Here is a 13643-nt window from a genome sequence, read left to right on the forward strand (position 1 = left end):
TCTAGTTTAAAAGATACCTCACTGCAATTAATTAGCTGGAATCTGAGAGCTTCCAGAAGGAAAGTTTTATGACTTACCTCTTTCCTCTGGGAAGGTATCATTCAAGCCAAATCACTGTTAACGGACATACTCACTTTTGAATTCTTTCAACTCAGCATCCACCCATGCTGTTTTCGCTCTTCAGAGGAGAAGTGCCTGTGGAAAGTTATGCACTTTTATCCACTTCTTTCTGATTCTTTCATTTTTTTTTTTCTGAAAAAGAGAGAAAAAAGTACATTTAACGTTGATGTCACTGCTCTTGACACCAAAGTTTTCACTCTGCTTGCAGAACAGATGGAGAATTATAATGCCAGCAGGGCAAACTTCCCTCACTGCACAGTGCATCTTCTTTCCTTCATTAAAGCCAGCAGAAAGAGTCTCCTGAATACCAGATGTGTAAACAGATGAGCTGGCATCAAAAGCATTTCCTCACTGCCCCTCCTCGGTGGGAAACAATGCCCACTCTACTACCCACACATGAGAGTCCTCTCCTCAATAATATCAGCAGCAGAAGAGTCTCCAATCATCAGGACTGGTGCTGACCTCCAGATAGCACCTCTGTCGAGAAGGTTGTCTCAGCCAGCACCTTTTCTGTAGTCCTCCTCTTTTGGTTCTGATTTGTAGGAAAGTCGGATTAGGTCTTGAGAAGATGGGTTAGGTCCCAAGCTTATTAGTCCATCACCTTGCCCAGCTGAAAAGAGGGGAACTGCCTGGGAGCTCTTCTCTGCCCTACAACAGCTCTGCCAGGACCTCATCTGAACGCAGGTGAACAACACCGCTGTTGGAGGGGCTAGAACCCGGTCCTCTTCTCCAGAAAGAGTCGTTGTGCTGCCCACTCCTCTGGAGGCTGATGAGAGAAATCTTTCTGCTTTCTTCTCCTGTTGATCCTCCCCTGATTTATTGCAACAGGCACAAGCCTAACCATTATGGCTTTAATGGTAGTTCCATATTTTTCTCCTGACCCAGGAAAGCAAAGGCTCATGTGACTTATGAGAAAAGTTAACATTTCATTTATCCTTCAAGGATCATTCAGGGCTCTTTAAGTCCAAGTCATGTAAGCCATAGTGGCTGGGAGATTCATTGCTTGATAAACAGCCATGCCCATCCGAATGATTAATAATAGGATTGATACTGTCAGTAGTTCTGTTTCATGCTGAACACTGGCAATTTTGTTACCACTTTGCTTTTGGGTATAGGATGCCTCTTTATCAAACTGTGCTTTTTCCTTTAAACCTGGGGAGTATAAGATATCAACGCATCATAAATTTTTAAATATAGCCTGTTTGAAAGCAGACTGATTTCCTGTCTGACTTGCTCATCTATTACCTAGAGAGGATGAAAGTGAAGTTCTTTCTTGTTATGTAACCTTACCCTGATCTGATTATTATGCATGAAACCACATTGCAAGCACTTCAGTGTGAAAAATCTTGGGAAACTATTATAGTAAACAAGGAGAAACTAAACGCTTGGATTGGATTCCATCAGGAAATCTTAGCTCTAAAATCCACAACACGTGGTCCAAAATGTCACAAAATTAATTATCGTTTAATTTCTGCAGGAACTCATTATGGGTGTGAGCAGTGATGAGCAAACTGAACAGAATTAAGCAATTCCCTTGGTTATAGACTGTATTGTAAAAGAACTTTGGACATGAACCACAGCTCCAGAATTAATCTGGGATTTAAATTTCCCGGTGCAACAGAGAAATTACATTTTTTTTTTGTTTTTACTCTTTTGCCTTGAGTAACTGGAAATTTAGGAATGGTCAGCAGGGAAAGAAAACATTTTCAAGCCAAAAAGTAATGACTTAACATGCTAGATATCAAGAAAGACCTCATTTTACCATGCCCTGGTCAGCATGCAGTCATTTATTTACCCCAGGGCTAATGAGTAAAATTATTACTAGACGAGAGCTGGCCCACCTCATGCTCTCTTTGTACTATATCAGAGAGGGACAGAGAAGAAAAGATAACCATATTCTATATTCTGCAAAAGGAGGTGTTTGAATCTTCTCAGCTTGGCTGTGGTTCCTCAGAATTAGATCCTAGCAAAAAAAAAAAAAGGCAGGAAAGGGACTAACTCATTTTTCTCAGGGTCGTCTATTTATGTCCTGGATACCATTACTTTCCAGGAATGATGTCTCAAATTAGGACATAGTCTATATTTGATTTTAAACTCTGCAAGTGTAATCAAATGTAATCACCCCACTCTCTATGTTACAGGTCTGTAAATGCACTCAGAAGATGTGTTTGAAATGCTCAAAAAATCTGTGCATTGGTCTATAAACAGAACGGGAGACATGATTCAGCTGCCTCGAAAGTCAAGAGGAAACTTTTCACTCACTAAAATGAGGGCTGCCTTAGGATTACACATTGCTCAGACCAGGCTAAAATATTTTGCAGCTGGTTTCATACTAAAGGTATTGATTAGATTTTCTTTTTTTTGATGCCTGTAGCTTAGTCACCTGCTGCAGATAACTACGTGTAGACACCTTAAATTTGAGTTAAGGTCTGCCCATGAATTGATAGCAGTTGTTATCCATGCCTAATGGGATAAACAAAAGCACTTTAGCCATAAACCAACTACTAACTGATAACAAGAGCACCGGCACTTGCAAAGAGTAAAAACAGTAGTTAGGGCATGAAACAATTATCAAACTTTTCCTACAAGATGCCTATTCCTTCATTCTGATCGACCAGTTTTTGGGGGTTTTTTACTTTGTTTAGGAATATTATACTGAAATTGCAGCGTCAACTGACTGACTTTAGAGATAGTATTTTTATTGTTTTTGAAATGGTATAGAAAATATATTTCTAATTTAAATGTTTTTTTCCTCATGAAAAAAATTAAATTGTAGATTTTGATTGTGGATTATGGGAGGGAAACCTCCCTCCACACATCAGTGAGCATGCACCTGTTTTTAAAGATATTTGTACCAGATTTAAAGATATTATTATTATAGGGATTTTACAAACTTCACCAAAACAGCTGTGGCAGATTCGGGCAATTTAAAAATATGATAAATTAGAAAAGAAAACTAAGTGGGGCAAAAAAAGAGGGATGAAAATGGATGCATAGTTATAATGAGAGCATAACAATATCTCTAGTTCTTGTTTGGATTGATTCCTAAAGACATACTCTGTAGTTTTCACTACTAAATAGACAGACTTAGTATAATGAGATTGATAAGATACCTTGGTTATGGATGTTCATACCTAAACATATCAGCTTATTTTAAAAGTTAAACAAAACATGATTGTGAGCAACAATGTGGTGGGTTGACTTTGGCTGGACACCAGGTGCCCACCAAAGCTGCTCTGTCCCTGCCCTGCTCAGCTGGGCAGGGGAGAGAAAATATGACAAAAGGCTCGTGGGTGGAGATAAGGACAGGGAGATCAGTCAGCGATTACCGTCACCGGCAACACAGACTCGACTTGGGAAATCAATTTAACTTATTGCCAATCAAATCAGAGTCAGGTAATCAGAACTAAACCCAAATCTTAAAACCCCTTCCCCCCACCCCTCCCTTCTTCCCGGGCTCAACTTCACTCCCCATTTCTCTCCCTCCTCCCCCCGAGCGGCGCAGGGGGACGGGGAATGGGGGTTGTGGTCAGTCCATCACACGCTGTCTCTGCCGCTCCTTCCTCCTCAGGGGGAGGACTCCTCACCCTCTGCCCTGCTCCAGCCTGGGGTCCCTCCCACGGGAGACTGTCCTCCACGGACTTCTCCAATGTGAGTCCTTCCCACGGGCTGCAGTTCTTCATGAGCTGCTCCAGCCCGGGTCACCCACGGGTGCCGTCCTTCAGGAACAGGCTGCTCCAGCCTGGCCCCCGTGGGGTCTCAGGTCCTGCCAGCAAACCTGCTCCAGCCGGGGCTCCTCTCTCTCCCCACGGGGCCACAGGCCCTGCCAGGAGCCGGCCCCAGCGCGGGCTGCCCACGGGGTCACGGCCTCCTTCGGGCATCCCCCTGCTCCGGCGTGGGGCCCTCCCCGGGTGCGGGTGCAGATCTGCTCCCCCGTGGAGCTCCATGGCCGCAGGGGCACAGCCGGCCTCCCCGTGGGCTTCCCCCGGGGCTGCCGGGGACCCTCTGCTCCGGCACCTGGAGCCCTCCTGCCCCTCCTGTTCTGGGCCGGGGGCTGCAGGGCTGCTCCTCTCACACATGCTCACTCCTCTCTCCGGCTGCAGTTGCACAGGGGTCTTTTCCCCTTCTCAACTCTGTTCCCCCTGAGGCACTGCCACCATTGCTAGATGGGCTTGGCCTTGGCCAGCGGTGGGTCCATCTCGGAGCCAGCTGGCACTGGCTCTGTCAGACATGGGTGAAGCTTCTGGCAGCTTCGCACAGAAGCCACCCCTGCAGCCCCCCCACTACAAACCAAAACTTTGCCATGCAAACCCAATACAAACAACAACCAAATTTTCAGATACATTAACTTCCAATTTAAAAAGACCTGCAGTTCAGGGATCATTGAAATTAAAAGGGATCAGGCCCAGCCACCATGGGTTGATGAAAGGCAGGTGCTGCTTGACCAACCTGATCTCATTCTATGACCAGGTGACCCGCCTAGTGGATCAGGGAAAGGCTGTGGATGTTGTCTACATGGAGTTTAGTAAAGCCTTTGACAACATCTCCCACAGCATTCTCCAGGAGAAACTGGCAGCTCGTGGCTTAGACAGGTTTATTCTTTGCTGGGTGAGGAACTGGCTGGATGGCCAAGCCCAGAGAGTTGTGGTGAACAGTGTGAAATCCGGCTAGCAGCCGGTCACAAGCGGTGTTCCCCAGGGCTCGGTTCTGGGGCTGGTCTTATTCAATATCTTTATTGATGATCTGGATGAGGGGATCGAGTGCTCCCTCAGTAAGTTTGCAGATGACACCAAGTTGGGTGGGAGTGTTGATCTGCTGGAGGGTAGGAGGGCTCTGCAGAGGGATCTGGACAGGCTGGATCGATGGGCAGAGGTCAACTGTATGAGGTTCAATAAGGCCGAGTGCCAGGTCCTGCACTTCGGCCACAACAACCCCATGCAGCGCTACAGGCTTGGGGAGGAGTGGCTGGAGAGCTGCCCGGCGGAAAGGGACCTGGGGGTGCTGGTTGACAGCCGGCTGAACATGAGCCGGCAGTGTGCCCAGGTGGCCAAGAAGGCCAACAGCATCCTGGCCTGTATCAGAAACAGTGTGGCCAGCAGGAGTAGGGAAGTGATTGTGCCCCTGTACTCGGCACTGGTGAGGCCGCACCTCAAATCCTGTGTTGAGTTTTGGGCCCCTCACTACAAGAAGGACGCTGAGGTGCAAGGGCAATGAAGCTGGTGAGGGGGCTGGAGCACAAGTCTTATGGGGAGCGTCTGAGGGAACTGGGGTTGTTTAGTATGGAGAAGAGGAGGCTGAGGGGAGACCTTATCGCTCTCTACAACTACCTGAAAGGAGGTTGTGGCGACGAGGGCGCTGGTCTCTTCTCCCAGGTAACCAGCGATAGGATGAGAGGAAATGGCCCCAAGTTGCGCCAGGGGAGGTTTGGATTGGATATTAGGAAAAATTTCTTCACTGAGAGAGTGGTCAGGCATTGGAACAGGCTGCCCAGGGAGGTGGTGGAGTCGCCATCTCTGGAAGTGTTCAAAAAACGTGTGGATGTGGTGCTTCAAGACATGGTTTAGGGAACATGGTGGCGCTGGATTAATGGTTGGACTTGATGATCTTGAAGGTTCTTTCCAACCTTAGTGATTCTGTGATTCTGTGATGCTGTTCCTTTTCCAATAGTTCTTCAATAGGCAAATGACTTTTTAATGAAGAAATGGGGATTTTACAAACTCTAGCCAAATCAGTTTGCTCTGCCTGCATTGGCTTTTCCAACGTGTATTCAGGAATCATCACTTAGGAACAAAGCAATATTGTTCCATCACACACTTTTTTAATGTGCTAATACCAACAAACCAAAAATACAGATTAACAGCAATGCTTGCATGTCACGCAAAGTTCATATGAAATCATCAACAAGATGGAAATCTCTGAAAAAGAGCATCTGGTAGACTGTGTAGAATGCATCACAGTTATTAACAGTGAGCTCTCAGGCAGTTTGGTTTACCACTAGAAGTTCAGCTTCTTATCCATACCTTTTGTATTGCTGTGAGATGAATGTTAGGACAAATTAACAGATCTGCCAGTTGGCTCTTTAGGGAAGCGAGAAAGTAGGAGACTGAGAATCAATTATTCTGCATTTTAGTAGACGTTTGGAAGGGTTTAAGCCTGGATTTCTCTGTGGGCAGAGCATGGTGGCTGCTGCTGAGCATTTGGCCACGATCAAGGTCAGGTGAGTGCAGAAGTGATCACAGCCAGCAGATAAGGGATCAGTAAGAGTCACTGACACCACAAAGCATAACTTAACATTTATTTATTGGTTTATTTTCACCAGTCTTTGAAGCTGCCCTCTAGTCTGCTCTCCCCTTCAACAGTAAGCCTGAAAGTTAGGACTGGAAGGTCCCTCTGGATAGGAGAAAACCCTGTGCATGTGAGCAGGCTTTCAGACAGGAGCCTGCCCTCAGACTGTTGACTTCACAGGCAGTGAAGTGAAGATGAGGAGATCCTGTTATGCACATGACAGCCAAGTAGCTGACTGCGAAGGGTTGTGTAGACATCGTTGCGTGTAGCAGCACTGTCGCAGCAACACAACAAAGTCATCAGGGACTGAGGAATGTGCCAGCATGCTAGTGCTAATTTAATTTAGGTAAAACAGAGTGAAAATGTGTCTTTATTTCTTTTCTCTGACATTTTCTGCTTTGTCTTCTTCAATTAGAGCTGGGTGGAGGCCTTCTCACCGGAGCATAAACTGGTATGAAAGTGCCCCTAAACCAGCTCTGCATTGCTCTGGGAACAAGCTGAAGGATTGTCTGTGAGTGGAAGCTTTGAAGACACTTTTGGAAAGGATAAGAAAATCTTGGTAAGCCTTGAGGGAAGCTGAGGAGTGCTCTGGGAAGAGCGCTGATTTCATCTTTTAACTTAGTACCCTCATATTTGAGGAAGGTTCCAAATGTGAATTTTGGGGTTTTCACATGTGTCTGAATCACTAGGTTGAGACCTGAGGGAGAAAGCTACAATTCTCCGTCTGTCATAAAATTCCTGCATTATTTAGGATTAGTAATTCAGTGTCTGTGGCCCAGACCCTTAGCCATAAAACAAGAATAATACTATTTTTTGTCATTGTGTAATTTCATTGTCAGTGTCATGAGATAGGGACTAGCTCTTAGTAACCCTTATACAGCTCATTGCAGACTGAATACACAGTACATTCATTTCCACATAACCTTGGTCTTTCCTATGATGTGTATAAATAGCTGATAAACAGAGAGAGAAAGGAGGTTTGGCACCTCTTGTAAAATGAAATTCAGGATTCAACTGTTAAGCTGAGCCCCTGGAGCTGAAGCCTTTAGCATGCTTTCAGGTCTACTCTATGCTTGCTGTCTTTTTAATTCAAACTCTTTAATCCAAGCAGTGATTTATGCAAGGATATGTAGAACGTAAGGATGTCTGGTTAACAGCTATCAGCGTAAGAGACAAAGATAACAGACAAAGATAAGAGGCAGGAAAAATAATAAATTAAACACCTAGATATACAAGCCCTAAGGAAAACAAGAGATAACAGACAATAGCAAAGACCTGACCTCTCAGGTCACTGGCTCAGGGGCCATTGAACAAATGACTTAAGCCTTTAGAGTGTTCAAAGAGAATTTTGTAACTGATAAGAAGGGAAGAAACAAGTTTCCCATGTGTCCCACAGGAAAGAGCAAACTGATTATGGGATATTTGAGCGGACTTGTGGGGTTGCGTAAAGCTGCTTATGGAATGCTTTGAGGGAATTTTAGGAATGCATGGAAATTATTATGGGACATTTAAGAGAAGGGCCAAATGTGAGAAAGGGAGGGATCAAGGTTGATAGGGTTGGAACAAGCATGGGAAAATGGAGAACTACACTCTGTGCTGCCTTCCTACTAAATCTTATTCCCATTTTCTGTGTGATCTTGCTCACTCTGTGATTCACATATGAACTTCAAGCTGGACTAGCAAGCCAGGACACGGAAAGACCCAAGCTTACAGCTGGTGGCTGAATAAGGAGCCCAGGGTCTGTTCTTAGGTATTAGAGAGTTAAAACTGTGTGTGTCCATTAGTGAACCTCAGTACTGGTCATCTGTGGGTTTTATGCGTATGTGAGTGCTGTTGGTTTTTATGTGGGTGCTGGCAAAAGTCGTGCTCTCTGTGTTGGCATGCCTAACTATGTATCTGCTCCATGTGGGTTTGCGTCTTTGATACCTGTTCATCCTCGCTCCTTGCTGGGCCTACAGATGGCAACACCAGCAGCCTCACCTATGGGCAGCCAAGTCAAAAATCCTTGGGTCCCACAGTCCAGCAGCTTTGGCATTCCCTTAACAACTGAAATCCAGAATGCAAAGCTTGCTGTTACCCTAATAAGAGGTTATACCATCAGCCTTTATTTTAACTGTGGTTTTGGAGTCAGGAAGAGCCTGTGTTTGGAAATGTGAATCTGGCCCTCAATTGGTCAGGGTTAGCCCGTCAGGACTTCCTCAGTCAAAACACAGTGACTGGCTGACTACAAAGACACAAAGTCCAGTGCCGTTCCACATACAGTCTCATTTGAAATATGTTTTTAAATATATAAACATATTTTGCTTAAGAAATGTTATTAAACAAATTTGACATAAATTACTGTACAGGGTGTACGTGCCCAGGCGCTGGCAGCAGGGGCTGCCGGGCAGCTGCTGTGAGGAGCGGCCGGGGCTGCCCGGTGCCGGACACAGCCGGTCCCAGCCGGTCCCAGCCGGCTCCACGGGCCGCAGCGCAGGACACAGCTGAGCCCCGCAGCCAAGCCGGGGGCGCCGGGGGGAAACAGGACCCAGAAAGGGCCCAGGGCGGCACCGGCAGAGGAGGAGGGAGCCCAGGAGGCGGCAGCAGCAGAGGGAGCCCGAGGCCGGAGGAGGAGGAGGGCGGGAGGGGCTGCAGGCCCGGAGCAGGGATCCCCCGCAGCCCTGGAGAGAGCCCGCGGGAGCAGAGACCCCCCCGCAGCCCGGGGAGGGCCCCAGGCCGCAGCAGGGGGATATTTCCTGCAGGAGCTGCGGCCGTGGGGAGCCCGGGCGGGAGCGGGTTGTCCCTGAAGGGCTGCAGCCCGGGGAAGGGCCCGCGCTGGAGCAGGGAGACCTGTGAGGAGGGAGGAGCGGCCGAGAGGGGCTGGGAGGGACTGACTGCAACCCCCGTGCCCACCCCTGCGCCCCTCGGGGGGAGAGGGGTCGGGAGTGAAGGGGAGATGCTGAGCATGAGAAAAAGAGGCATGGGCATTTTTTTTATCTTTGTTTCTCATTGTCAAAATTATTTTAATTTGCAATAGAATAAATCAATTTTCTGCAAGTCGTGTCTGTTCTGCCCATGATGGTAATTGCTGAGTGATGTCCCTGTCTTTACTCAAGACCTTTTCCGTTCTGTTTTCTCCACGTGTCCTGTTGAGGAGGGGGAGTGAGAGAGTGGCTAGGTGGGCATCTGGCAGGTGGCCAAGGATAACCCACCACAACTGAGTTACAGTTTAGTATTATAATGCAGAGGTCTGGTTAAAGAATAGTAGTTTGCACAGGATTCTGTGACTCTGTGATCTTGGGCACATCATTTCCTGCCCACAGATACGCATTTCTGCATGTAGAAGAGGTCCTGGTATAACTGAACTACTTTAGGTGGTGTTTGAAGATCTGCTGCTGAAAATGGCTATCTAAAAATAGGATAATAATAACATTCATATCTCAACAGTGCTGGATTTAGTTCTGGCTCAGATCAGCATGTAGACACATGAGTAAATGAAGAGGTGGTGTTTTGAACTTTCATGTTCCTAAGTGCCAAATTCAGGCCATTGGTTAGATCAGGGCCTGTTTTACATGAGTGTCACATGCCCTTGTCCAGTGAAATGGATTAAACCCAACAGAACTGTGCATGAGTAATTACGTCTCAGTAGGACTCAGAGTCACGCATCCTGACATGAGTGGTTTTCACAGGCAGTGAAATGAGAGTCACCTTGAGGTCATCATCTTGCTGGTTTAGAGGAAGTGCATGGTTAGCAACAGTATTTGAGTGTGTATTTCTGTATATATACTGTGTATTTCTTCATAAAGAGAGGGAATAATCATGCAGAGCTGAAAGGATGGCATACTTTCAGGAGAAAGAGACCTGCAATGTCATCTTTTAATAAAAGAGAAGAAAAATAGAAAGCATATTTTCCTAACATCAGGTGTTATAGAAAATTTGGCAGAAAATCATCTTCCTTGACGCTGTGTTTAACATTACAGAACTCAAAATACAAGTTTTGTTAATGGCCCAAACATCACACTAATCATTTCTAGTTTGTTATATTAATCAGCTGAAATCATTCAAGAATTCATTTGTGCCTTTTTATCACTGTTTTCCCCCTCCAGCTAATTGCAGTCTCTTCCTTGTCTACACATACTTTCAGGCTCCATCTCCTTGCTAACAATTCTGGTTTTAAGATTAGATGTAACATTCTTTTCTGTGCAGAGAAGATGAGTCTTTTTCATTTGAGATGACCTTGTTTCTGTTTCCATTTGTTTCATGCATCAAATTAGAAGACAATTCATGGAGTTGGATGAACTAATGGTCAGGTGCAATGCAATAAATGTCATAGACCTTTTCTAGTTATTATATATTTTAGAAGCATATACATGCTCACATAGTAAACAGAAAAGTCAAATGACTTAGTCTACTGCAAACATGTTTTGTTACCTTGAACTTACTGTTGCATTTCACTTTTGCTGCTTTTTTTTGACAGTAAAATGGTGACACCACTTATAGTGTCTTCCTTATAGAAAAAAAACATGAACAAAATTCTTTGAGGTAATTTAAATACAGTAGGATTACACAGTCACTATTATAGAAATAGCCTGAACACTTTCTGCATGGTAAAGTTGTTAAGCCTATAGGTGTAATCAAACAAGACCCTGGAACTGAGAGTATAGACTGTAGACAGCACACATGTTAGTGACAGGAAACGGTGAATCTAAACATTTTGGTTCCGTGGGTCTCATACTTCTTTAATCCATTTTCCTCTCTGTCTCCTGAAATTCTGATTACTAGAGCTCATATTTGTGTGTTTCCTCGATCAGTTTTAACTTACCATAGTGAGACTGGGTGCTGGAGGATGGTCCCTTCTCACAGCATCAGTTGGTTCGGAGCAGCAGTGAGTGGTCTGTGGCTTCTTTGCAGGGCTCAGCTCCCCAGGCTCTGATTTACAGACAAACTCCTCCCAGGCATGAAGCAATTAAGGGAAAAAAAAAAAAAAAGGGAAAACAAATTAAAACAAAGGGAGGCATTCCACATAAAGAACAATTAATGACAGTCTGTTTCCTTTCTAGATGACCTTTAAAGGTCCCTTCCAACCCAAACTATTCTATGATTCTATGATTCTATGACCACCTCTCCCTCCACCTGCTCGGCCCATTTTGCACTAGGTGGTGAAAGTCAGCAATGGAGTCTTGAGCGAGGTATCTTTCACATCTGTGGAATTTCCCACTCACTCCAGTGGGTTGGAGCTTTTTTGGTCCAGCTCTAGAAGCAAAACGTCAACAATATGAAATGTCCCAAGCAGTTGCAGGATCCCTGGAGCGGTGTCCAATTTTAAAGTAGTCAAGACATGTATCTTTGGACTTTTTATTTGTCATGTAAGCACCATGGGGGCGGGTTCAGGGCCGGATTCAGAAGATCTTAAAGTATTCCTAGTAAAGGCAAAGAATTCCATAATCAAAGGGAAGTAGCCTTGCCTGACACCTCCTAGGACATTTATTCCTAACAACATGCGAGATACATGAAAACATAAATCTTAGAAGTTTTTTTCTTGTAATTTTAAATGCTTGGGCATCCTTGTTTATACATTCCCCAGGTGGACTGCACTTCACCTTTACAACAAAATAAATAAATTTGTCTTCACTCCCATATTGACAATGTAATTCCTCATTCCATCAAAAGGTCTTCCTTTCCCCAGACATTCCCTCTGGTCTCAAAGGTATGGGATTCTTGACTTACCACTACAAACCTAGATGACGAAGATAATTAATACCTCAGCCTTTTCTGTGTCCTTTTTTGTTGGGTCTCCTGCGCCATTTGGCAGCGGTTCCACATTTCCGTATCCTTGTTGCTGATAGACCTGTAGAAGCCCTTCTCACTGCCATCAACATTTCTTATAAATATCCATGTCCAGGTGGGCCTTGGCTTTCCTAGCTTGTCTAGAGCTAGTACATTCATTCTTTGCAGGTGCTTGGATGACCCATCCACCTTTCAAAGGTAGTGTGCCAAATGATGTTTTCCCTTTCCCAGACAAGAGGTTAAACGTGCTCATTGAGACTCAGCAGAAGCTGGGAGATACTGTCTCAAAGAGGCAATATACTGCCAGTATTTTTATCAGTTATCTGGCCTTAATGTGAGGCAGCACTGCCTGCCAAAAGCAAAATGCAGGGAGACTGGAGATGGGAGCCATAGCATTCCACAGAACTCGCTTTCAACATGCTCCTGCTCTCAGCTTGGATTTCCAAAGCTCCCTGCACACTGTCTTCACCACTTGTGGTCCAGACTGCTCATCTAATTGTGCTTAACAACTTCTGGTGAAGAGGTTGACATGCCATGACAGTTGCTCTTAGTCCAGTTGTCTGACCTTGATCATCACACCAGGATGTAAAGCACTCAGTTCATTTAGGTATTTTCACTTTGGAGTGAAGACTTCTGCTTGCAAATGTTGAGCACATGTCACGAACAGTATTTAAAACACAACACAAACATGAACAGCTAAGGAAATGGTACTTTAATATGTCTTCTTCAGAAAAACATTATGCATAACAAAGAAGCAATAAAAATGGCTCACTGTACAGGAAACAGAATAAAAACCAACAGCAGTGAAGTGTCTCAGAGCTTTTCCCACTTCTCCATTCCCCCATTCCTCCATCCAAATGCTACAATTTAAGATGTTTCCCCACAGGCTCTCTATATCGGTATTGTGCAATAACTTCTCTTAGAACCATAGAATCAGAGAATCTTTGGGTTGGAAGGAACCTTTTAAGGTCACCTAGTCCAATGCCCCTGCAATGAGCAGGGACATCTTCAGCTAGATCAGGTTGCAGAGAGCCCCATCCAACCTGACCTGGAATGTGTAAAAAGGGATGGGGCATCTACCACCTCTCGGGGCAACCTGGGCCAGGGTTTCACCACCCTCATTGTCAAAAATTTCTTCCTTAGATCTAGTCAAAATCTGCCCTCTTTTAGTTTAAAACCATCACCCCTTGTCCTATTGCAACAGGCCCTGCTAAAAAGTCTGTCCCCATATTTCTTAGAAGCCCCCTTTAAGTACTGGAAGGCTCGAAGATCTCCCCAGAGCCTTCTCCAGGCTGAACAACCCCAACTCTCCCAGCCTGTCCTCCCAGCAGAGCTGTTCCATCCCTCTGATCATTTCTGTGGCCTCCTCTGGGCCCTCTCCAACCGGTCCATGTCTTTCCTGTGCTGAGGGCTCCAGAGCTGGACGCAGCACTGCAGGGGGGTCTCACCAGAGTGCAGTAGAGGGGCAGAAT

Source organism: Phaethon aethereus (assembly GCF_964289735.1).
Source record: "Phaethon aethereus genome assembly, chromosome: 2".
In the NCBI taxonomy this organism is placed as follows: Eukaryota; Metazoa; Chordata; class Aves; order Phaethontiformes; family Phaethontidae; genus Phaethon; species Phaethon aethereus.